This window comes from Pseudorca crassidens, chromosome 12 (assembly GCF_039906515.1).
Source record: "Pseudorca crassidens isolate mPseCra1 chromosome 12, mPseCra1.hap1, whole genome shotgun sequence".
Taxonomy (NCBI): Eukaryota; Metazoa; Chordata; class Mammalia; order Artiodactyla; family Delphinidae; genus Pseudorca; species Pseudorca crassidens.
Genome location: NC_090307.1, coordinates 75,412,077 through 75,423,209, shown reverse-complemented (window position 1 = coordinate 75,423,209; position 11,133 = coordinate 75,412,077).

Below are 11,133 nucleotides of genomic sequence, written 5' to 3'. Positions count from 1 at the left end.
TGGGGTAGGATAAGGAGGCCTGGACTACTCTCTGGGGAGATCAGGAGAGGCTTCCCTGAGGAAGTGATAACGAGGTTTTTGCCCTGGAGGAAATCGCAGTGTGTGTGAGGACACGAATGTATTAGAATGGAATCAGCTGCCAGACTCTCTGCTGAGTGAGAAGCAGGATGGTATAGTCGTTAGGTCCTGGATTTACTTGCTGTGTGACTTTGGGCGAGTCACGTCTCCTCTCTGAACCTCAGTTTCCTCATGTGCAATAAGGGGATAATAAAGTCCACAGTAAATGATCTCAGGGTATTGCATTGCCCACCTCCAGGGGCTGTGAAATTGTGCAAAGTGGCATTATTAAACAGGATCCATTGTAATCATTGCAATTAATTTCTATAAGCCAAGGGCTGAAGTAATCCAAAGGAGAAGTTTGTGGGTAGAAGTCGCCCAGAATCTTTGACAGGCTTGCGGCATAATCGGACAGGTGTGTGGGATGGACCCATGTTCTCCAAGCCAGTCGTTCTCAAACTTGAGTATTTTCATCAGAATCGCTTGGAGGGTTTGTTAGCCCCGCCCCCAGGCCTGGGCCCCACCCAGTGATTCAGATTCAGTGAATTTGCATCTCTAACAAGTTCCAGGGCATGCTTGATGTTCTCAGGACCTCAATTTGAATAACACTGCTGTAAATCCCAGACAAGAGGGAGGCAGGTGTGCTGTGGGCTAAAGGCTGGAAGCAGAAGGTAGATGGAGGATTCGTGCTCTCGGATCTTGCAGGGAAGGACTGTGGGCACCCCCGGGCACCCCTCCACACAAAGGCCTGGGTAATCCCCGTGTCCCAGAGGCTAGGGTGTCTGGGAGCTCCAAATTCCCTTGAATAATCCAATTCTGAGACTAAGCCCTTGGCTCTGTGCCCCAGTAGGCAGGCCTGCAGCCCTGCCTGCTCCTGTACCTAGCTCTGCCCAAAGACCCCCAGATCTACACTGTTTCAGAAATCCAGTGACCTTGGAGGGCCAGAGGAGCCATTTGTAGAAAGGGGGCTTCTGGGGGCATCTGTGTCAGCTGACAGGATGAACCCTTGGGGGCACCTCAGGGAGAGGGTAGAGTTAGGGTGTCAGCTAGGACACTTCTGTCCTCAGTATTGTGGCCTCCTAAAATCATAGAGAAGGCAGCTGTGATAAAGCGACTTGAGAAGATGACAGACCACTGTTCAGAGGAGTGCTCGAGTCAAGGGGAGGCCCAGAGGTGGGGCTGCTGCCTTCGCCAATGCTGAAACTAGTGCTTCTCCCCTTGAATTTGTCTTATATCTAGGGGTTCCTAATAAGATCATTTGAAGAAAAGTTTCTCTTACTTTCCAAGAACTGAGACCCATTTTCCGAGATGGACCCTATCCCAGGTAGGAATTCTTTCTGCGTCTTCACCCCTGGGTGGGTGGGTGTCATCTTAGAAGAGTTCTCCTTGTCTGTAAGGTCTTAAACTGGGCCTGGATTTGCCTTCTTGTGACTTGTAAAGTGCAACTCATTCACTCATTCATTCATGCATTCAACCACTGTTTATTGAGCACCTACTATGTGCCAGGTCCTGTGCCAGGGTCCCTGTCTTCTAGGAGCTCAGACTGGAAGGGGAAACAGATAAGAAAACAGACAAAGCTAATGTAGTGGTATAAGTGCTATAGTTACTAGGTTACTTATGAGGTTAGCCTAGGAGAAGTGAGGGTACTAAAACATACCCACCCAATCTAGTGGGGTGGAAGGGACAGATTTGCTAGGACCTGAAGGCTCAGCCATGCTCAGTCAGAGGAAGTGAGGGGAAGAGTGTTTCCAGTTGAAGGAACAGCGGAAGCAAAGACCTGGAGGTAAGGGAGAGTGTGGCTCCTTTGGGAAACGAAGCAGAATTCCACTTGCCTGGTGTACTGGGCTGGAGGGAGGAGCAGAGATGATGCTGGTCAGAGAGGCAAGGCCTGACCCTACCGCAGACCTTGGAGGGTAGAGCGGCTCAGGTGGGACTTCTTTTTTTTTTTTGTATTTTATTTTATTATTATTGTTATTTTTTGCTGTACGCGGGCCTCTCACTGTTGTGGCCTCTCCCGTTGCGGAGCACAGGCTCCGGACGCGCAGGCTCAGCGGCCATGGCTCACAGGCCCAGCCGCTCCACGGCATGTGGGATCTTCCCGGACCGGGGCACGAACCCGTGTCCCCTGCATCGGCGGGCGGACTCTCAACCACTGCACCACCAGGGAAGCCGTGTATTTTATTTTATTTATTTTTTATACAGCAGGGTTTTTTTTTTAAAGCCTTTATTTTTTTATTTATTTGTGGCTGCATTGGGTCTTTGTTGCTGCACACGGGCTTTCTCTAGTTGCGGCGAGCAGGGACTACTCTCCGTTGCAGTGCGCGGGCTTCTCATTGCGGTGGCTTTTCCTGTTGCGGAGCACGGGCTCTAGGCATGCAGGCTTCAGTAGTTGTGGCACGCAGACTCAGTAGTTGTGGCTTGCGGGCTCCAGAGCTCAGGCTCAGCAGTGTTGGCGCACGGGCTTAGTTGCTCCGCAGCATGTGGGATCTTCCCAGACCAGGGCTCGAACCCGTGTACCCTGCATTGGCAGGCAGATTCTTAACCACTGCGCCACCAGGGAAGTCCCAGGTATCAAGGTTTTTTAAAAAACGGGCCTGAATAGGGACTTCTCTGGCAGTTCAGTGGTTAGGACTCCGTGCTTCCACTGCAGGGGGCATGGGTTTGATCTCTGGTTGGGGAACTAAGATCCTGGATCCTACATGCCATGTGGCATGGCCACAAACAAACAAAAATGGGTCTGAATAAATGACAGTGTCTAGAGATGTGCACTCCAGTGGAACAAAAAAACATAAAGAAACACAAGGGAATTATTCCTATAAAAATCTGAATGGGGACCTCCCTGGCAGCTCAGTGGTTAAGTCTCTGCGCTTCCAATAGCAGGGGCGTGGGTTCAATCCCCTGGTCAGGGAACTAAGATCCCACATGCCTGTGCAGCCAAAAAAAAAAAAAAAAAGTCTGAACAGTGGTTCCTTTTAGGGAGAGAGAGGGAGAGGGCTGGGATTGGGATGGGGCACAGAGAGGGGAGTTTCTGGGGAGTCTGGCAAAGTTCTATTTTTTTTTTTGGCCACACCATGCGGCTTGTGTAAGGCTTGTGGGATCTTAGTTCCCCAACTAGGGATTGCACCGAGGGCCATGGCAGTGAAAACACTGAGTCCTAACCACTGAACTGCCAGGGAACTCCCAAAGTTCTATTTATTGATCCATGTGGTAGTTACAAGGGTGTTTGCCTCTCGCTAAGTTGTACATTTATTCTGTATGTTTTTCTGTTTGTCTTATTTTATAATAAAAAGGTTTTCTTTTTAATTGTTGTTTGTTTTTTAAAGTGTGAACTCAGGAGTCAGCCACCTGGTTTCAAATCTCAGCTCTGCCACTTATAAGCTATGTCTTCTTGGGTGAGTTATAAGACCCTCTGGGCCTCAGTTTCCTCATCTGCAAAATGGGGATGAGGTTACAGGGTTGTTTTGAAGACAAAACAAGCTAGTATACTTGAAGCCCTTGGAGTGGTGCCTGGCACATAGTAATCCTGATACAGGTTTTTGCTATTTTTATGATTATTGCATTGTTATTCCCTATTTCCCTATCCCTTCTCCCATGTGTCTTCATGCCTCCGTGATCCCTTCTCAAGGAAAGGGGAAGGGAGAGCCAGCCTTGGCATTCTTTAATAACTGTGGCTGAACCTCTCATTGACAGTGACAAGATAATCACAGCTTAAGTCTGGGATCTGGCTCTATGACCAGGGAGTGACGATCTGCACAGTATGGTCCTGCAAAGTGGACCTGATGCTGTTGGCTGTGCCTGTGGCTTAGGCTGCAGGGCCAGAATGTCCCTTCACCCCTCTGGAGGTGCCTGCCACCTGCTCCAATGATCTTACTGATGTCTGTCTTTCCTCGAAAGAGGACAAAGGGGCTGAGTTTCATGATCAAGGGATGGGCTTTGGTGGTAACATGAACTTGCTTTCTAACCCATCTCTGCCACTTAGAGAGGTTAAGGGATATAGGTATTAAGGGAGTCCCTCTTCTTCTTTGAGCCTTGTTATCCATTATTAATGATAATAATTGCACATACCTGGGGGGGTTGTGGAGAAATAATCCATGCATAATGCTTAATAGAAGGCCTGGCTCAGGGCCTTCACACATGCTGTTCCCTCTGCCTGGAATGCTTTTCCCTGCATTCATTGAGTAGCTGTTGGATCTTTCTCATTTCTTGGGGCTGGGCTTGAATGTTTCCTTGGCTTCCCTGTTGAAGGAAGGAAGGAAGCCACTGCCACATCTCATTTATATTCTTTAGAGCATATATGTAATTTCTGGCCTAATACATTTATTATATTACTTTTTTTTTTAATCGTTTGATGCCCCCTGCCCTTCACTGGAATGTAAGTTCCATGTTGGCAGAGACCACATCTACCTTGTTCACTGCAGTATCTCTAGTGTCTAGTAGGTACTCAGCAATTATTTACTGAACAAATGAACAAAATCCACAAAAAGCCTGGGGGTGCAGAGGGTGGCAGCCATCTGTGACCACTGCCGTCGGGTGCAGGAAGGGCTCCAGGCCCCATTCCTGGTGGCTTCCTGACCTCAGGTCTCACTCTGTTCCAATGTCGGATCTTTGGGGACCATGTCCTTGTGCTACAGGGGTCTCAAAGTCACAGGCAGTGCCATGGAATCAGAAAACAGACAAAGGATTGGGAGTTGGGCAGACCTAGATGCTAGTCTTTGATGATCAATCATTAACAATCTCTGGGACCTTAAGTCAGTTGCTGAAGCTTTAGTTTTCTCATCTGTAATACCATCCAATATGGTAGCCACTCGCCACATGTGGCTATTTAAATTTAAGTGAATTCAAATTCAGTAAAAATTTAGTTCCCTGGTCGTACCAGCCACATCTCACAAGTTCAATAGCCACGTGTGGCAGGTGGCTGCTGTACTAGATGTGCAGATATGGCACATTTCCATCATGGTGGAAAGTTCAAGTCTAAAGGGACAGCTGACAAGTAACCTGGCTTGCAAGCACTGGCTATTGTATTTCTTCTTGCTTCCCTAATTTGCCCAGGTCAAGGGGAGAGAACGGAAAGGATACAGCAGCTGCTTCATTTATTTATGCGGTGTTGTTGGGTATGTGTTAAGTTCCTTTCATTTATCATCTCACTCCATCTATACAACCACCCTATTTTACAGATGAGGAAACTGGGGTTCAGAGAGGGGTTGTGACTTGCCAAGACCGTCCCTGGTGTTCCTGACTCCAAAAAATTGTGTCCTTAACATAAGAAGAGTCTGGGAGATAATAAGAACAGCTAATATATAGGGAGTGCTGACGATGGCTGTGTAAGGCACTCTTGGAAATTTGCTTTTATATAATCCTCATTCCAACCCTGGGCGGCTGAGGGTTCTCACCACCTCATTTACAGGTGAGGAAACTGAAATGCAGAAAGGAAGTGACTTGCCCAAGGCCACCCAGATGGGAAGGCATTTGTTTTTTTTCTGTCCTTGTCCCAGGCAACTTTCCTGTGACTCATATCCTCCTGGGGGAAGCAAAGAATAGCCAAGTCCATTCTCCCTCCCATGACATTGGAGACCCAGCCAGGTTTCTCTTGGTTCAAGTTGCCTACTTGGGGCAGGACCAGGAGACACCGTGGGCTGGTTCCCTGACTCTTTGGGTGGTTCTGATCCCCCTGCTATCTAACTACTAGAGGCCCTAGGCATGGAAACTTGGCTTTGGGACCAGACCCAGCCACCTCCAAGACCAAGGGCTGGCAGGGAGAGCTGAGCAGAAGGCAGGGCTGGCCCCCTCCCCTTCTCTGTGTTTACCTTTTGAACTTTTATTGTGAGCTTATCTTTAAAGGGGAAAAATATTCCATAAACTTAAAATAGGCAAGACTTAATTAATAGCATGCTTTGTTCTTCTGATCCTTATCTATATAGGAAGAAACACCCCTTTTCAGTTTTGTGGGTCAAGGTGAAATTGCCCCTGGGGGCTTCCAAACAGCTCCTCCATTTTCTACTTTTTTTGAACTGTGGGACCCTTTGGCTTTTCCCTCCCTGGGGTGGAAAGGTTTTTCCCAACTCCTTAGCCTGAAGATTTCACCAAGGCCTTTTCTATTTACCAAACTACCAGTGTCACATGTTATAATTATTTCTTCTTAAATGATTCACAGCTACTATGCATTGAAGACCTACTCCATTAAGGGCTCCTAACACCCTTACGTGGTGGATCTTATTTCCACTTTACAGTTGAGGAAACAGGCCCAAAGAGGAGAAATGACTTTCCCAAGGCTGCATAGCTCTAAGAAGTTGAGCTAGGCTTTGAATCAAGGGGTCCATGCCTCCATACACCCATGACTAATATTTATTGAGTACTTAGCTCTGGGCTCAAGGGTCCCATGATGCTAGCTTCTAAAACATGTCCTTATTTTCCTTGTTTAAAACATTTCTTTTTACTTCTTACAGTCCTACATGGCATGTATAATTATTCTCTCCATTTAACAGATGAGGAAACTGAGTCTCAGAGAGGTGAATTCATTTACCCAAAGTCACACAGCAATTAATGGTGGAGCTGTGATTTGCACCAATCTGTGTCTGATAGGTAGCCTGGCTCAGAGGAAAAGGAGTAGATTAGAAGCCAAAAAAGCCACAGCTTTTGCCTCTTCATTGTGTGGGCAATTCATCTAACCCTTCTGAACTTCATTTTCTTATCTGCATAATGGGGACATTCTATTTTCCCAACTTCTTGAGGTGAGAATCAAATGGCTGGGAAACAATGGTTCTTGAGAACCTGCTCTCTCAGGGCCTGAGTTTATGCCTTATGCCAGTTTTGGATGGAATTATGGTGAATTTTATCTTTGTAAAATTCTCTTCTGAGTTTTCCACAAAACATTTATCTTTCTTCCACAAACAGAGAAAAATAATTTAGGTACATTTTTAAACCATCTCATTTAATCCTTGCAACAACTATGAGATGGATGATCTTATTTGCACTTTAGGAGAGAAGTGATTAGAGAGAAAAGGAGTAACAGAGCTGGGGAGCCACTAAGAAAGAACCTGAACCCAGTTCTGTCTGACTCTCAAATCTCCATTCCTGTCACTCCATGGAGGCAGATCCTCCACCCTGAGAAGGTTCTGGAGGGTTTGAAGTAGGGTTTTTTTAGATGGACTTTATATTTTAGAGCAGTTTTAGGTTCACAGCAAAGCTGAGTAGAAAGCTTCAATACACAGAGTTCCCATATTACCACGTCCCCACTCCCCCGACCCCTACACCGCTGTCCCGCCATCAACATCCCCACCAGAGTGGTACATTTGTTACAATTGATGAACCTACATTGACATGCCATTATCACCCAAAGTCCAGTTTATACTAAGGTTCACTCTTAGTGTTGTACATTCTACGGCTTTGGACAAAAGTATAATGACATGTATCCACCACTATAATATCACACAGAGTAGTTTCGCTGCCCTAGAAATTCTCTGTGTTCTATTCATCCCCCCACCCCCTGCAATAACCCCTGGCAACCGCTGATCTTAGTGTCTCCATAGTTTTGCTGCATATAGTTGGCGTCATACAGTATGTAGCCTTTTCAGATGGGCTTCTTTCACTTAGTATTATGCTTTTAAGATTCTTCCTTGTCTTTTCATGGTTTGATAGCTTATTTCTTTTTTAGCACTGAATAATATTAGACTATCCCATTGTCTGGATGTACCATCGTTTATTTATCCATTCACCTATTGAAGCGCATCTTGGTTGCCTCCTAGTTTTGGCAGTTATGAACAAAGCTGCTGTCAACATCCGTGTGCAGGTTTTTGTGTGGACGTGGGTATTCACTTCCTTTGGATAAATACACAGGAGTTTGATTGCTGGATCTCATGGTAAGAGTATGTTGAGTTTAGTAAGAAGCTGCCAGACTGTTTTCCAAAGTGGCTGACCATTCCCACCAGCAATGAATGAGAGTTTCTGCTCCTCTGAAGACTTGAAGTAATTTTTGGAGAAAACCAGCCCCAGCTGAAGGAGGTGGGGATGCAGCCACTCTGAGGGTCCTTGGGCTCTCAAATGGGGCTGACCTTCCACAGCAGGCAGGAGACACTGGAGGCTGGAGAGAAATGGCCTGGGCCCAGTGCCACCAGGGAACTGACACCCTTGCTTTCCTAGAGCTCACACTCTCTGCTGTGTGGACAGCCAGCCTTGAGAGCAGGCCTGGGGCTATTTGGGGACTCCTCTAGGTCAGTGACTTTTTTTTTTTTTTTGGCCACACCACGTGATCTTAGTTCCCTGACCAGAGAGCAAACCCATGCCCCTTGCAGTGGAAGCACGGAGTCCTAACCACTGGACTGCCAGGGAATTCCCTAGGTCAGGGACTTTGGATGTAATCCTGCCTTGGGGTCAGGACCTCCAGTCTGGCTTGGCAGCTGCAACCCTAATCCTTTTGTCTCCTGCCCCCACTGCCATCCCAGCCCTGAGTCCCACTCCTGATAACCCTTCAGCTGCTAGAAACTTGACTCCCTCCGCCCTAGTCAAGTCGCCTTGCCCCCAGGAGACTGCCCCTGAGCCAGAATCTCTCAGATGAGACCCCATTCTGTAGCAACCAACTTCTGCTTGCAGGAGCAACGCCCATCATTTGAAAACTGCTGGCCCCCATCCCTGCGGGCTTGTTTCCTCTATTATATACATGGGGATAGTAGGCTATGGGGCTTTCAAACACTGTAAGAATCTCATGAGATAAGAGAAAGAGCTTGAATTGAAGGGCCCAATTCTTCTGTTAGGAAATACCCTGTTAAATGGTACCACCAATTTCACCTGCCCCAGGGTGAGGGGGTGCTGCCTACAGAAGACATTGTCACCCTTAAGGGGCACAGAGTCTTCCAGCAGAAAGGAGTTTGAGGAGGCTGCAACCTCAGTGATTATACTTATCATGAGCTCTGGGCATTCCTAAAAAAGCCTAACTCTGGCAGTCTGTCACAGTGCAGGTGGGGTTACATTGCAGAAAGCAAAAACTCAGGGACCCTTTCATTCCAGGATAACGACTGGTTGAGTGCTTGGCTTGTGGCAGCCACTATTCTAATGTCTATTCTATTCTAATGTACATCGCCTTCTCCCCTCCCTCCTCCACCCACCTCCTTCTCTTCCTCTTCTTCCCTCTTCTTTTTGGTAACAGTTTTATTTAGATATAATTCACATACCATGCAATTCATCTATTTAACATGTACAAATCAGTGGTTTTTAGTATATTCACAGAATTGTGCAATCATACCATAATTGATTTTAGATATTTTCATTACCCCAAAAGGACACCCTATACCTTTTAGTTATCACGCCCCAATCTCCCTGCTTCCCCAGCCCCAGACAAACCATAAGCTACTTTCTGTCTCTATAGATTTGCCTATTCTGGACATTTTATATAAATGCAATAATAGACTTTGTGGCCTTTTTTTTTCTGGCTTCTTTCACTCAGTACAATGTTTTCAAGGTTCATCCATGTTGTAGTCTGTAGCAGTACTTTGTTACTTTTTCTGGCTGAATAGTCTATTGTATAGATATACCACATTTTAAAAACCCATTCATTAGTTGATGGGCATCTGGGTTACTTCTACTTTTTGGCCATTATGAATAATGCTGCTATGAACATTCATGTACAAGTGTCTGTGTGAATATATGTGTTTATTTCTCTTGGGTGAAATGGAGTGAAATTGCTGAGTCAAATGGTTGCATTACCTTCTCTAATTCTCACATCTACCCTTTGAAGTAGAAACTATTATTATGTCACAGTTGAGGAAACTTGAAACTCAGAGAGGTTGCCCAAGACCACATGGTGAGTGAATGGTGGAGCAGGGTTTGGAACCCAGGAAGTCTAACTCAGATCCCATGCTCATCCCGCCTCCAGGGTATCAGAACTTTTGTTTTACCTAAGAGGTAGCCTAATCGACAAGCATCTGAACCTCAAAAGCGGGGCCAGGCCCCTCGGTACAAGGATAGCCCAGAAAGGCATGGACTCTGAAGGGCCTAGTTTGGGGGAGGGGGGCTAGCCAGTTATCTTGTTTACCTCCTGGGGTGACCAAGGATCTAGGAGACTGGGAGAAGGCTTAAGGTTAGGGTTTCTGGGTCCTTTTCAAAAGTTTAATCGTTTCTGTGATAGTGCCTCCTAGACTAGACTGCCTTGAGGATAAACATGAGCTCCTGGAAGCAGTGTAGTAAATGGCCAGAACATAGGCTTTACAGGAGGGAGGAAGTCTCCATCACCTCTTTGTGCCTGTGTTTCCCCATTTGCACCACGCCCCTGCACTGAGGGCTCTTCAAGCTCTGACTTGTCAGGTTCCTCCAAAGATGACAGGTTTCAGAGGAAAGTAGGATTCGACACTCTAGGGCAGGGCCCCAAAGAGGCCTTGGGAGGGGAAACAAGTCTGTGGGAGGAAGCAAGTCCAGATTCTTGCAAAACAGGGGGAAAAAAGTGGGACCAGTAGAGGATACTACAGAAATTGTCTCTGTGGGAATCTGCTCTTGGGGTCTGGGGAAGGAATTCGGGTGCATTTAAATTCCCCACCTACACTCCTTTTCCGTACCTCATTTTGTTCCTTCATAGCATTCCTCATTGTTCTAACTAAATAATTGAGTCAGGACTGTGATTCTCATGCGAGATCCTGGGTGTAGTTTTGTTCACTGCTGCCCAAAACTAATTGCCTGCCAGGTAGTAGGCAGGGTTGTCAGATAAAATGCAAAAAAGCCCAGTTTAATTTGAATTTTAGACAAGCAATAAATTATTTTTAGTATGAGTATGTTCCATTTATTTGAAATTCAAATTTAACTGGGCTTCCTGTATTTTATCTGCTAAATCTGACAACCCTAGTAGTAGGGTCTTGATAAATAATGTGGAACAAATGGATAAATGGAGTTTTGCCTTGGCTCCGCCCTAAACTTGCGGTTTGACCGTTTGGGCAACGCTCCTCCCCTCTCTGGGCCTCAGTTTCTCTGAGAAGTGGGAGTTCGGGCAGCGACCACAGCGCAGGGATCGCCAAGGCAGGAGAGCGCTGGGTGAACTGCCAAAGAGCAGGGAGGAAGCTAGGGTCATGCCTGTACGGGACAGCCTGGACCTCCATA